Genomic DNA, 11,996 nt, shown 5'->3' on the forward strand with positions numbered 1-11,996 from the left:
TCTGTTTCTACCCCTCGTTAGATGGTCCTTCCTTTGTGTGGTCTCACTGTCCTTCCTCTATGTAATGTGTGGTTTGCTTCCTCTGCAGAACTGTCCTCACCGGCCAGACAGACGCACCTGAGAATTCTGTCCCATTTGGAAACACTGCCCTGTGGTCTAATGGTGAACACAGAGATAGGACTGGATTTGACTGTCTCCTCTAACTTGGGTTTGAGTGGCCTTTCTTGCACTGTGCTGCCATGGTGTTCCTATGTCTAGACACCAACGTCCTTGAGTCTGGGTCTATGTCTCCTTTATCTCTGTGTCTCAGCTCTTAGCGCATAGCTTGTAGATAGTAGTGCTTGTAAATTTTCATTTAGTGGAAGGCAGGTGGGAAGGAATGAAAGGAAAAGTGGAAGAGAAAGAAGAGGAAAAGTGAAGAAGAAGTTGGATGTCTTCACTGGTTGACATTCTCAAAGCCATCATGCTCTACGTGGACTCCAAATAAAACTCAATCAGCAGACATATTGAGTGGCACGATGCCCATCTTTGTGCTAAGTTTGGCTCACATGCTTCCCATGGTCTAATGGCGGTTGTTCTTTGCCCTCAAAGTAGGTAGAGATCCTTGTAAAGAACACGGTGTTCCTTAGAAATGTCTTTATGAATAGCATCTAGTAGGAGATTAAATCAGATGGCCCTGGAGATTAACCTCTTCTCTATCACTCAGTATAACCTACTTTATCTCTCAAAATTCAGTTTTCTCATATAGAAAATGGGGTGATAATCCTCATATGAGGGTACTATCATGATTATTACAAGGATAACAGAGGTTCGCGGATTAAGATAGTGTCAGCCTACAGTGAGTGGTCAATAGGTCATAAATGCTTGACTATTGCTGCTTTTGTGAGGCATTTCATCCAGGAGTTGAAAAACATGAGCTTTCACAAATTAGGCTAACTAGCCAAGATCTGGGGCTATTCCAAAAAGGAAGACGGAAAGACATCATCAGAACCTGCTGTGAGTCCTAACCTGGTCTCTTCCTCAAGTTCTCCTTTTACATTTGTCTGCAAAGGAGTATTCGATGTATAAGCAAAGTAAAGCAACTTGAATAGATCTTTAGAAGGGGAGTTTCCCGCAGTATGTGCTAGAAGAATTTCAACTGAGTTTGGTAACTGCACCGCAATTAATATAGGATCAATTCAGACAGGGCCCTGAGTGATTAGAGGCATGATTAATTCCATCCAAGGTTCACACGTCTCTGTGGATGACCTCTCTACCCTCCTCATTCACCTGCTTGCATTTCTGCACCTCTTCCTGGCCTTGTCAGCTGCCCATCTCTTCCAAACACTGACGTGTTTTCCGGGGATAAAGACCAAAAAAAAAAAAAAAAAAATTCCTCTCGAATGTCCTATTTCCACAAACCTAACTTTTATTTAATCTTCCAAAGATATCCCAGTCTAAACTTTATGGAGCCAATTTCTCCCCTGGGCTGTATGTGGTCTGCAAGGTATCTTATGTGCATCAGACTTGCTTGGCTTAGCAGGGGACTCAGCAAGACTTCAGGGCTTGGTTTAAATTGCTTTTTTACATCTTAGCCACAATCAGCCTAGAGTCTACTTTGTATTTTGGCCCTTTTTTCTGATTTTGAGATCCCTACTCTGTCAGTCTATTAATACTTGAGTTTTGAAGTTCTTGACTGTAGATTCACTGCTTTTAATAGTCTGCGTCCCAGTGTTGATCTCAAAAGAAGTTCTGTGTCCAGCATGTGTGATCTACCAACTGCTGTAATAGGTGCAGGATTAACAGATGAATAAAACACATTTCCCTTCATCAAACTTATCACCCTGAGGGCCCAGAGGGCATCAAGCTTGCAAATCAGAAAACAGCGTCCACAATCAAAATGCATCGGGAGATTGAATCAGCTTGGATTGGGGAGCAAGGGTCAGGGCAAGGCATAGGAGGGTCGAGAAAGAAGAGGTGATTCTCCAAGCTGACCAGTGGCAGGAGGGTTGAGCAGTAGTAGACTCATAGTCCTCTTTTCTTTTAATAAAGCAGAGGTTCAATTAGGCTTATGTTAAATTAGGGGATCCTGATTTTATCTGATTAAGTGCACTCAGGGGATAAGAGAAATAAGATTCTGGTTGCAGATCTCATCTTAGCCTCCTGCTTCTCTCCCTAAGTTGCCCCAGAGTCTCTATGAAATACCTTCATCTTATTTGGGCTTTGAGCTGTCCACCTCATTCCGCATCCATTTGTCCAGCCACCCGTCCCTTCAATCAGCCCTCCCATATTAATTCCCTCGTTAAGTTATTCTTATGCGTCCGTAAGGCTCTAGCTGTTGTGCCAAGCGCTGGCTACACGGACTTCAAGAAGAGGAGCTTAGAGCTAGTACTGGGTTGGGGTGTACCCAATGTGCTAGAAGACTGCATACTCTAAGTTACAAATATTAATTTTCCTTGTCTGGGTCCTCTACCAAATTCATACTCACAACACAGCCTAGATGACATATGTAAGGTGTAAAGACTGATAGAATGAAGAGTAGGATAAAGACCACAAGCAACCACAATCCCAAGTTCTAGATTCATTATATTTTTCACTTTTCTTTACAGTTGGCCTCAAAGCTATATGTTCCAAACAATAGATTGTTCATTATTTCATATGTTTGAATTTTATAGGAAATGGTGTCACAAAATATGTATATTCTAGAACAGTTTACCTTTTTCTCGTTGTGTTCAAGAATATGTTTGCCCTGTGTGTTGACGTTTGCATCTATACTTTCTTTCCGTGGCTATATGCTATTTTAGTGTAGGAATATACCAAAAGTTATTTATCCATTTTCCTGTTAATGAACATTTGCTTTGTTGATTTGTTTCCAGTATATTTTTCTATGATAGCTATTCTGCTATGGACATTCTTTTCGATGTCTCTTGCTGCACAGGTAAAGTGCTGTGTGTGTGTGTGTGTGTGTGTGTGTGTGTGCGTGTGTGTTACAGACTTAGGAGTATAAATTCAGGGTCATAGGGTATGCATATCTTCAAATGTACTAGATGATGCTGAACGGTTTTCAATGTCCTGTGTTAATTACACTCCCACCAGCAATGAGAATATCCACTTCTTCACCAATACTTGGTATTATCAGACTTTCAAATATTGGGGTGTGGAATTGTTTCTCATTGTGGTTTTAATTTTAATATTCCTGATTGTCTGTGATGGTGAATGAATGTTGTATGTTTATTGGCAGGTTGTGCTTTCCTTTCTGGTGAGTGACTACTCATGATTTCTTTGGACTGTTTCTGTTAAATTGTCTTTTTTGTACTGATTTTCAGAAATTCTGTTCTGGAAATCTATTGTTGATTATGTGTTGCAAATATTTTCTCGCAGTTTGTGACTTGTCTTTTTCATTTTCTTTATAGTGTATTTCGATGAACCCTTGTTCTCAATTTCAACACAGTCAAAATTAACAATCTTGTCTTTATGAGCTTTATTTTTTATGTTGTGCTTTAAAATAAAAGTATTTTTTATCCTGAGGTCATAAAGATATTCCCCCCACACTTTCTTCTAAAGTTTTACAGTTTGCTCTTCACATTTAAATTATTAAGCCATTTTCTATTGATTTTGTGTATGCGGTGAAGTAGAATTTCAATTTAGTTTTCCTTTATGGTTGACCAGTTGTCCCAGCAAGATTTGTTGAATACTCTATTATTTCCTGGTTGATCTGTAATGCTGGCTGTGTTCTATATTAAGTGGTGTCCATACACATGTGGATCTGCCTCTGAATTCCACAGTCCATTCCATGGGATAATTTGTCATATTCAGGCTGATGGACCAGAGGATTCAGTGAAACTCTTGAGTCAAAATACCATGAGAAGGAGGCCCAAATAATTCACTTAGTTCACAGAGACTGTTGTTGTTTTTTTAATTTTAATTTATAGTTGTATAATGAAAAGAATGTAGGAGATGAAGAAAGGGGTTAAAATGTCGTCTCTGACACTTATTTGTATGACTTTGGGCACATTCTGAATTTTTTTCTGTCCTCAGTGTCTTCATCTATTAAGTGGGACGAGTCGTTTCAACCCAGAAGCTGCGTTGAGGGTTGGATTACATTTTGTATTTGAAAGGATGGGAAAGTGCCTGGCATTTGAAGTGAGCCCAGAGGATGTGTTTTGTAGCACTCCCAGACTAAGGCCACATGGATGTTTTCTGATAGCTCCAGTCCAAAAGGGAGTCAAGGTTTGGAATTACTTCACGAGAACATGAGACACAGGCCCCAGAATGAATTATTAGTTTCAGCTCACCAAACTCTCTTCTCCAAACCTACTGACTTAGTTCCAAATTTATTTTAGAGGGCACGGGGCTGTGAAGTTTCTCTGTGAAAAATGATTGAGGATAACTGGCAAATGGAGACTTGCTATGTATTACTGAGTTCAGAATGGCAGATGAGGAAAAATTTCAGGCAGGGAAAATCATTGTCAAATGTTTAAACTCCAGGCTCTCAAGTCTAACTTAAAGAAAGGCTTCCTTGCCATTTCTTGGCACTATAATAATAATAATAAAATATAGCATCTTATAATTTATAAGTGTTTCTATATCATATGGTCCATTTTAGTAGATTGGCTCATCTTACAGCTGTAACACCATGAGGTGGTCTGAGATTGGAAGTTGGCTCTGAACGTCTGAAACAGGCTCAAGTTCACATAGTGAGTAAGTGAGGTTGCCAAGACTCAAACCCGTGTTGGCTAACTGGAACTCTCTTATTAACACACAAATGGGACTCTACCTGTATGTGCTGGGATAGTTTCAAATATCTTGTCCCATCGTCCTCATATATACACTTGTAGGTCAGATCACACAGTTCAGTTGGGGTTCAGAGAACGTTGTCACTGACTGAGCTCAGATGTCTAGCAGAACTAGGGGTGGACATTCTTCTGCCAAAGCTCTCTCAGCTCACAAAAATGCAAGCAGCTTTAAGGATTCTTTGTACACAGATGGAAATATGCTCTCATGGGTTTCCTGACATGCATTTGCTATAAAGTTCTAGCTACAGCCAAGGTCCTCCAGGGGTATATTGATTTGGGGACAATGGTGAAGCTATTTACATACCTGCTCAGAGGCCAAGGCGGCAGCACGAGATGGAGGCCAGTTTTTAGCAACCTCAAAGATGTAGCCTGGGCCTCCAGGCATTTGGTTTTACCCTGGCAACACCTTGAGAGCAGCATTCTGGGAGCAAAGAGAGTTTGGCCATTGCCTTAAAGAATTCCAAGTTCCTGAGGCTTTTGTTAGTTGCTGTTAATGAATCTTTAGTATCAAATTTAAGGAATTTCTAAATCTTTATAATTCTCCTTCCTAAGGAAAAGTATTTCCCTCTAGGAAAATTCACAGTCTTTCCTTTTCTGGACCTCTGTTCCACGTCTAGACCTAGGCCACTCTTTGCACACAAAAATATGACTCTCCCTGTCCCCAATCCCAGGCACTGGTCCCAAGAACACCTAGGGCCTCTGTATCACCTCTAAGTTTTAATGCCTTCAGCCCTTTTCTCTGGTATCTCCTATTATTGTCCTGTTTTTAATTGAAATGCTTCTTCCTGACACTCTACGAAATAGTTCTCTGGCTTGTCACCCTCTCCTCGGTGTGACCTAAAACTCAGACCATAACACCTCTCTTCTTCTTTCCCTTATAACCCATTCTCAAGAAGTCACATGCCTCTTCCTTGTTGATGACGTCCAAATCTTCATCGCTTAGGCTCGACCATTGTCAGGAGTTTTAGTCTGCATCTCCAGATACCTATCAAAGGATTTTATACCCCTGTGCTCTTTTATGCTCCCTTCTCCTCATAAACTGTGACCCTTCACATTTTTCTTTATCCAACAATGTTGCTGCCACTTTAATGGTGATCAAGAGTCATCCTTGACCTCCCCCTTCTTCTTCATTCTCTTTTACTCAATAATCACATCTTATCCATGTTTCCCTTCATAACATCTTTTCCAATCTTTATTGCCAGGATTCTGGTCTTGGCTTCCAGAATCATGTTCCGGTAGCCTCCCAACTTGATTTCTCATGGACAGTTTCATTGCTCCGTTGGCTGATCACGTCCTTTCTCCAAGTCAAAATGCTTTCTCTTGCAGCCTTCTTGCGGGGGGAGGGGGCAGTCCCAGACCTAAAGTCAATGTTTTGACTTCACCCAAAATATTCATTTAACCCTAGGGTCTCTCAGTTTCTGTAGCTACTTTCGCCATCAGACTTGCACATGTGTATAATTCTGGGTTCAGCACTCTGGGGACCTTCTCAGGCTATCTGCTTCCATGGATCGATCCCCTTTTATCGCTATGGGTTTCTGTGCAGGCATTTCACTCTTTGGTTGTTCATTCTGCCACGCATGGCCACTGTCCTGGTTCATCTTGTACATCTTGTACCTTCTACTCTTTCTCTGGCCACACAAAACTCCAGTCCTAACTCACTTCCTGGTTCTTTAACACAGCGGCACTCAACTAAGCTTAGTGAAAATAATGCATGGATTATTATTTCTCAGAATACAAGAGATTGTTGGAGCTGGGCTCCGTTAGACCAGCGTAAGCTTAGGCTGTTTCTCTTGATGTCTGATGATGCCAGAAACCCACTTCTCTTGCTTCCCTTGTAGGGCACGGCCTTGGTTCACACCTTGCTGAATTCCTTGGTGCACAGCACAAGAGGCTGCGGGCAAAAGGTCAGGAAAAAGAGTCTAGAAGTCAGAAAATCGTATGCCTTTTTCAGCCTTGGGAAAGCCATTTACCTTACCTGAACCTCCGTCGTCCTACACGTGAACTAGAAATAGTAGTAACACCTCCCTCCCAGGATTGGTAGACAATGTAATGAAATAATGAACGAGGAAGACACTGGCATGCCATAAAGCACTAAAGTGAAGGTTATGGGGCGCCTGGGTGGCGCAGTCGGTTAAGCGTCCGACTTCAGCCAGGTCACGATCTCGCGGTCCGTGAGTTCGAGCCCCGCGTCGGGCTCTGGGCTGACGGCTCAGAGCCTGGAGCCTGTTTCTGATTCTGTGTCTCCCTCTCTCTCTGCCCCTCCCCCGTTCATGCTCTGTCTCTCTCTGTCCCAAAAATAAATAAACGTCGAAAAAAAAAAATTAAAGTGAAGGTTATAATCAGCTCCCTCCTCTGGACCTTCAGACCTTCGATGCTTCTGTCTCTACCGCCGAGCTGCTTCTGTACCTTCCAGCATGGTGGTTCTCTCCCCCTTACACTGTCTCCAACAACTTCAACCTTGCTTTTCCCATTCACCCTTTCCTCTCTATGGAAACACTCCCCTGTCCCGATGCTCTTGGCGTAGCAACAACCTTTTACTTGACCCTGCTGCCTGCTCCACCTTCTGATAGCCACCGTCCCCCTCCCTTTCCTTTTGCAACACGGAAGGGACAGCAAAACGATCACCCTGCTGGCTCACTGCCTGCTCCTCCATGGCTCCTGCGTTTCTCCCCACCGGCTCTCACATGCACATCCCCAGATCTGCCGATCTTCTCAGTTCCCATTCTCCTTAACTCACAGTCTCACATCGTGAGCCACCCTCACCCATCACCCACCCTCCCCTCCCTCCCACCCCCCCATCAACCCTCAGTTTGTTTCACCTTCTATGAGAATTATCACAAACTCAAGGATATTCAGCAGAGGTTGACCACGATGGTGAGGGAGTTAGAAACAGCCAATCTTACAGAACTCTTGAGAGAATAGAGATATTTCACCTGCAGGACGAGAATAGTCAGAGGAAACATAATCAGCGCTGTCTTAATGTATTTTAAGGGATGTAAAAATAGAGCTTCCGTCTATTGACTTAGATCCCTCTAGAAAACAGAATTAGATAGAAATTATAGATCAGCAGGTATGGAATCACTAGCAAGAAATACCTTCCAGTCTTGTGAAGGCATTAAGAACACAGGCTCTGCAGTCAGATGACATGGGTTCAAATCCCAGTTCTGCCTCTTTTTAGTTGTATGACCCTGAGCAAGCCATTTCATTTTTCTGTGCCTTCATTCCATCATCTGTTAAATGAGAGTAGATAATGGTAGTCATTGTAATAAAGATTCATTGTTCCCTGTGCTAGATATTGTATAGGGTTGTAGACACAATCGTGCCTAATGATGACTCACAATGTAGAGGGAGACGTAAACGCACACACGGGTAATTCAAACATGAAGCAGTTCGCTGAGGTGGAGGAACCAAGTATGACGGGGCAGAGAAAGAGAAATGTGGCTGGGGGGACCAGGAAAGATTGCTTGGATGAGGCAGAAATGTGAGTAAAGGCCTGAGGGTGAGAGGAGGAAGGCCTTGTTTGAGAATTGGCAAATGGCCCCATCAAATTGTGCCTCTCTTGGAAGCCTTTGCTATGAAGCCAACCTGTGGGGTTTGTCCTTCTCTAAACTTCTGCACATGTATTGCATGCTGCCAATCATCTTTTTGTGGTAGGAGAGGGAATTTTTCAGCCTACTTTGCAAATAAAGACATATCCCAACAGGATCTGAGTGCAAGAGCCAAACATTTGATCCAAGGAGCAGGTGGTGGAATCCTAGATTATGGACCAAAGAAAGGATACTCGAGAATAAATCTACTGCCCAGGAAGCAAGCCAGAGGAAGGGACATGCCCAGCATGGGCAGGGGTGGTCCAGAGGAAGGAGCATGCCCAGTGTGGGTAGGGGTGGTCCTAGACCTGGGCAGCTGGAACACATGTATACAGGTGTCCTTTCATACTCGTTGTCTAGGGCACGTAGAACGTGGGGTCCCCACGAATGAGTGAATGAACAAATAAATGAACATGTGGCGCAAAATAGGCTACCATGTATATTATAGTGTATTTTTACGTGTAATGTGGATCAATACGATGTGTAGACATTTGAACATCTTGTAGTTCTCACTTGCTGCTTTCTGGTGAAGTGCTCAGCAATCCACGTGCATCGTTGAATGTCTAAGAAAATAATTTCTTTGCATTCTGATGCTGTAAAATATTGTTTGGATTAAAAGGGCAGGAACAAATTGATGGATCTGAAATTTTTTTTTTCTTTTGGCTTGGAGATGACAGGGCAATCCATCAGACAACTTCCTTGGCTCCCTGTGACATTTCAAGCTCAAATGTTATAGCTTTCTTATTTTTCTTTTCTCTTTTTTTTTTCACCCCCTGGCTCTCTATTGAACTGTGCCTCTAGGAAATGCATCCTGTAGATGTGGCTTTTTTGACACTTGTCATATGGCAGGCGCTCAGTTGAGGCTTGTTGAATGGTGGCCAGGAATACTCCGTCTAGCTTCTCAGGTCGTGCTAAAGTTGAGGTAACCTCTTCATCCACCGGTGATGCTGCCTCCGTCTGTGTCCTAGAACATTCAATAGGGAATCCTTGCAAAACAAAGCAGGTCCTAGAAAAATGGCTAATGGTGCAGATATCCACATAATGTGAGTTCAGCAGCTGGACTGCGTGCACAGAGAAAATATTAGAAGTTAGAATCCTTGGCTTCTTCATCTGTTTCTGCTATCATGCATCGTGTGAACTTGGAAAGGCTACTTAACCTCTCCCACCTGCAGCCTCTCTACCTCTGAGCCAGAGAAGTCAAGTAAGTATCAGAATGAAATGAGATAATGATTGTGGGCACATTGCGAGAATACAGAACATAACTTGGTGATAGACACCCTCTGTGTGAGTTGTCTCTTGCTGTATAGCAAATAAACCCCATGCTCGGTGAATTCAAATAGCAAACATTTATTATCTCACTGTTTTTGCAGGTCAGGAATGTGGGAGTGGTGTAGCTGGGAGGTTCTGAGTCACAGTCTCTCAACACATTGGCTGGGGCTGCATCATCTGAAGGGTTTACCGGGGCTGGAGTGTCCTCTTCCAAGATGGTTCATCCACATGGCTATGGGCAGGAGACCTCAGTTCCTTGTTGGCTGTTGGCAGGAGGCTGCAATTTTTCACCATGAGGGCCTCTCCATAGGACCACTTGAGTGTCCTTGTGACACGGAAGCTAGCTTTCCGCAGAGTGAGTGATCCAAGATAGCAGTCGCAATGTGCTTTCTGATCTAGGCTCAGCAGTCACAAATTGTGATTTCCTCAACATTCCGTTGGTTGCACAGGTCAGCCCTAGTCAGTCTGGGAGAGAGACAACACAAGGGCAGGAATTCTAGGAGACCATCTTGAAGGCTGATGACCACACCCTCTCTCAGTTGAAATGGTTCCTCTGGGAAATGAGGGGTGTAGCTGATTACCTTTAAGGTCTCTGCTCTATAACCACATCACTGCTTGCTCCAAATAGCTCTTTGGCAAGCCTACTAGGCAGCTCCTCTCCTTTCCCATCTGGCTTGAAATCCCGGCCATCGTTGTCAACTCCTTGTTCCATACTAACAGTTCAGTTTCAGTCTCCCTGGGGTTCTATGAAAATGGCTGTGTGTTGCATCCGAGGGACGTTTCTGGGGCTCTTCACGAGGGGTTGCAGGGGTCTGTCACTTACAGGGGCCGGCCATCGCAGTTCACTTAGTGTCACTGCAACCTCATTTTGTGCGAGATGGAGCCCCTGCTTTGAGAGCCGGCGAGGACGTGACTGACATGGGCAGTGAGCGAGAGGAGGGCCAAGGTCTGCGGCTTTGACGAACTGCCTCGTATTTTACATTTTGCAAAATGTGTCTGTTTCTGAGCTCTCTATTCGATTCTGTCAACTCGGAGGGAGACAGAGCTGGCAGGGTTCCTTCTGTTTTGTCGATTGAAAAACTAAGGCTCAGAAAGTCCTAACAGAAGCATTTGCTAGAATAAGCAACACAGGAGGATAAGATACTGGGAGGTTAAAATGTGGAGTTTGGGTTTAAACGTCTTGAGCCTCGGGTGTCTGGGGCATATTAAGTGAGGTTAATGTACAACTTTGAAAAGAGCTTCCAAGATGATTAACTGGGCATGGGACATGATCTAATACCTTGATTATTATGCTTTATCTGCAAATTTCTCCACTCCTTCCCGCTGTTGTGCTGTTTTGTGGGTTCCTGGTCCCAGGTGCCCTGCGTTAGTTTCCTGAAGACCATCCTCCTTAGCCTCATGGACGCCATTGGCCTGATTGCACACCTCGAAGTCCCAAAAGTCGACTGGGAGCTGATTTCTAGTGGGGAGAGTTCTGACTAGGGTTCCAGGTACCCCTGGGAAAAGAGAGAGACAGAAGCTGCAACAGCGTGGGCTTCACCATCCTTCAACGGAAACAGTCTTTCAAAAGCGTAGTCCATCCATCCAAATAGACGGCCATGTTCCGTTTCCAGAAGGTGCTGGGGCCTAGATCTGCCTTTGCCGCTAGTGAGCCGTGAAGTAGGAGCGATGAGTAGAGGCCCCTTGGGACTAACTCCCACAGGCCTGGGGTCCCCTCTGCTCTTTGTTGACGCCCACAGGCTGTCCCCACCCTACCAGCTCCAGCTTGGACCCCGGACCCGAGTGAACTCTGCGCCCCCTTCCGGGTCCTTCAGAAGATCATCGGGAGTGAGGCTCCCTGAGGCGGGCGCACCCCACATGTCCCGTCCCACAGGCCCTTGGAGCAGCTGCTCCTCCAACCTTATCTTCCCTCTGCCTCCATGGAAACCTGAGAAAGACGGAAAGGGGGAAGTGGCTTTGGTTTCCCAACACAAATAACCCCAACAGAGCTTTCTCAGCAGTGACCCTTAGCCTGTTGTGTCAGCCTCAGGCTGAAGGAGGAAGGAAATAGACCGTCTATTGAGTATTTTTCTTCCCCTGTCAAGAAGATCAGAGGAGCTGAGACGAGAAAAGAAAAGGAGTCAAAAGCACCTTGTTGCCTCCTCCTGCAGGATTTGTGTTGCTCTTCCCCTCCCCTCTTGAGCTCTAAGTAAACAGACTCCCCGGCTGAGGAAGGCCCCGGGCCCAACTCGAGCAGGCCATAAATAAGAGCCCTTCAGCCTCTGGCTCTCGGTGAGTCGGTGAGTCGAGAGGCCACTTGTGAGAGGAACATTTGATAGCGGGGGAGCCGCGGGGGGAGGGCGCTCGTGTTAATTGAATCCCAATT

At 44.5% G+C, this 11,996-nt stretch overlaps 1 long non-coding RNA gene across 1 annotated transcript; it reads right to left on the bottom strand.

Annotated features, from left to right (window-relative positions):
• Window positions 1–7,740: 7,740 nt before the first annotated feature.
• Window positions 7,741–10,757, bottom strand: LOC147582385 (uncharacterized). Its single transcript, XR_015248704.1, has 2 exons — window positions 8,876–10,757; window positions 7,741–8,005 (listed from the first exon to the last, which is right to left on the bottom strand). It is a non-coding gene; the product is annotated as an uncharacterized LOC147582385 (long non-coding RNA).
• Between the last annotated feature and the right edge of the window lie 1,239 nt (window positions 10,758–11,996).

The sequence above is a fragment of the Puma concolor genome, chromosome A3 (genome assembly GCF_028749965.1).
Source record: "Puma concolor isolate L17-30 chromosome A3, mPumCon1.1.hap2, whole genome shotgun sequence".
Lineage (NCBI taxonomy): Eukaryota > Metazoa > Chordata > Mammalia > Carnivora > Felidae > Puma > Puma concolor.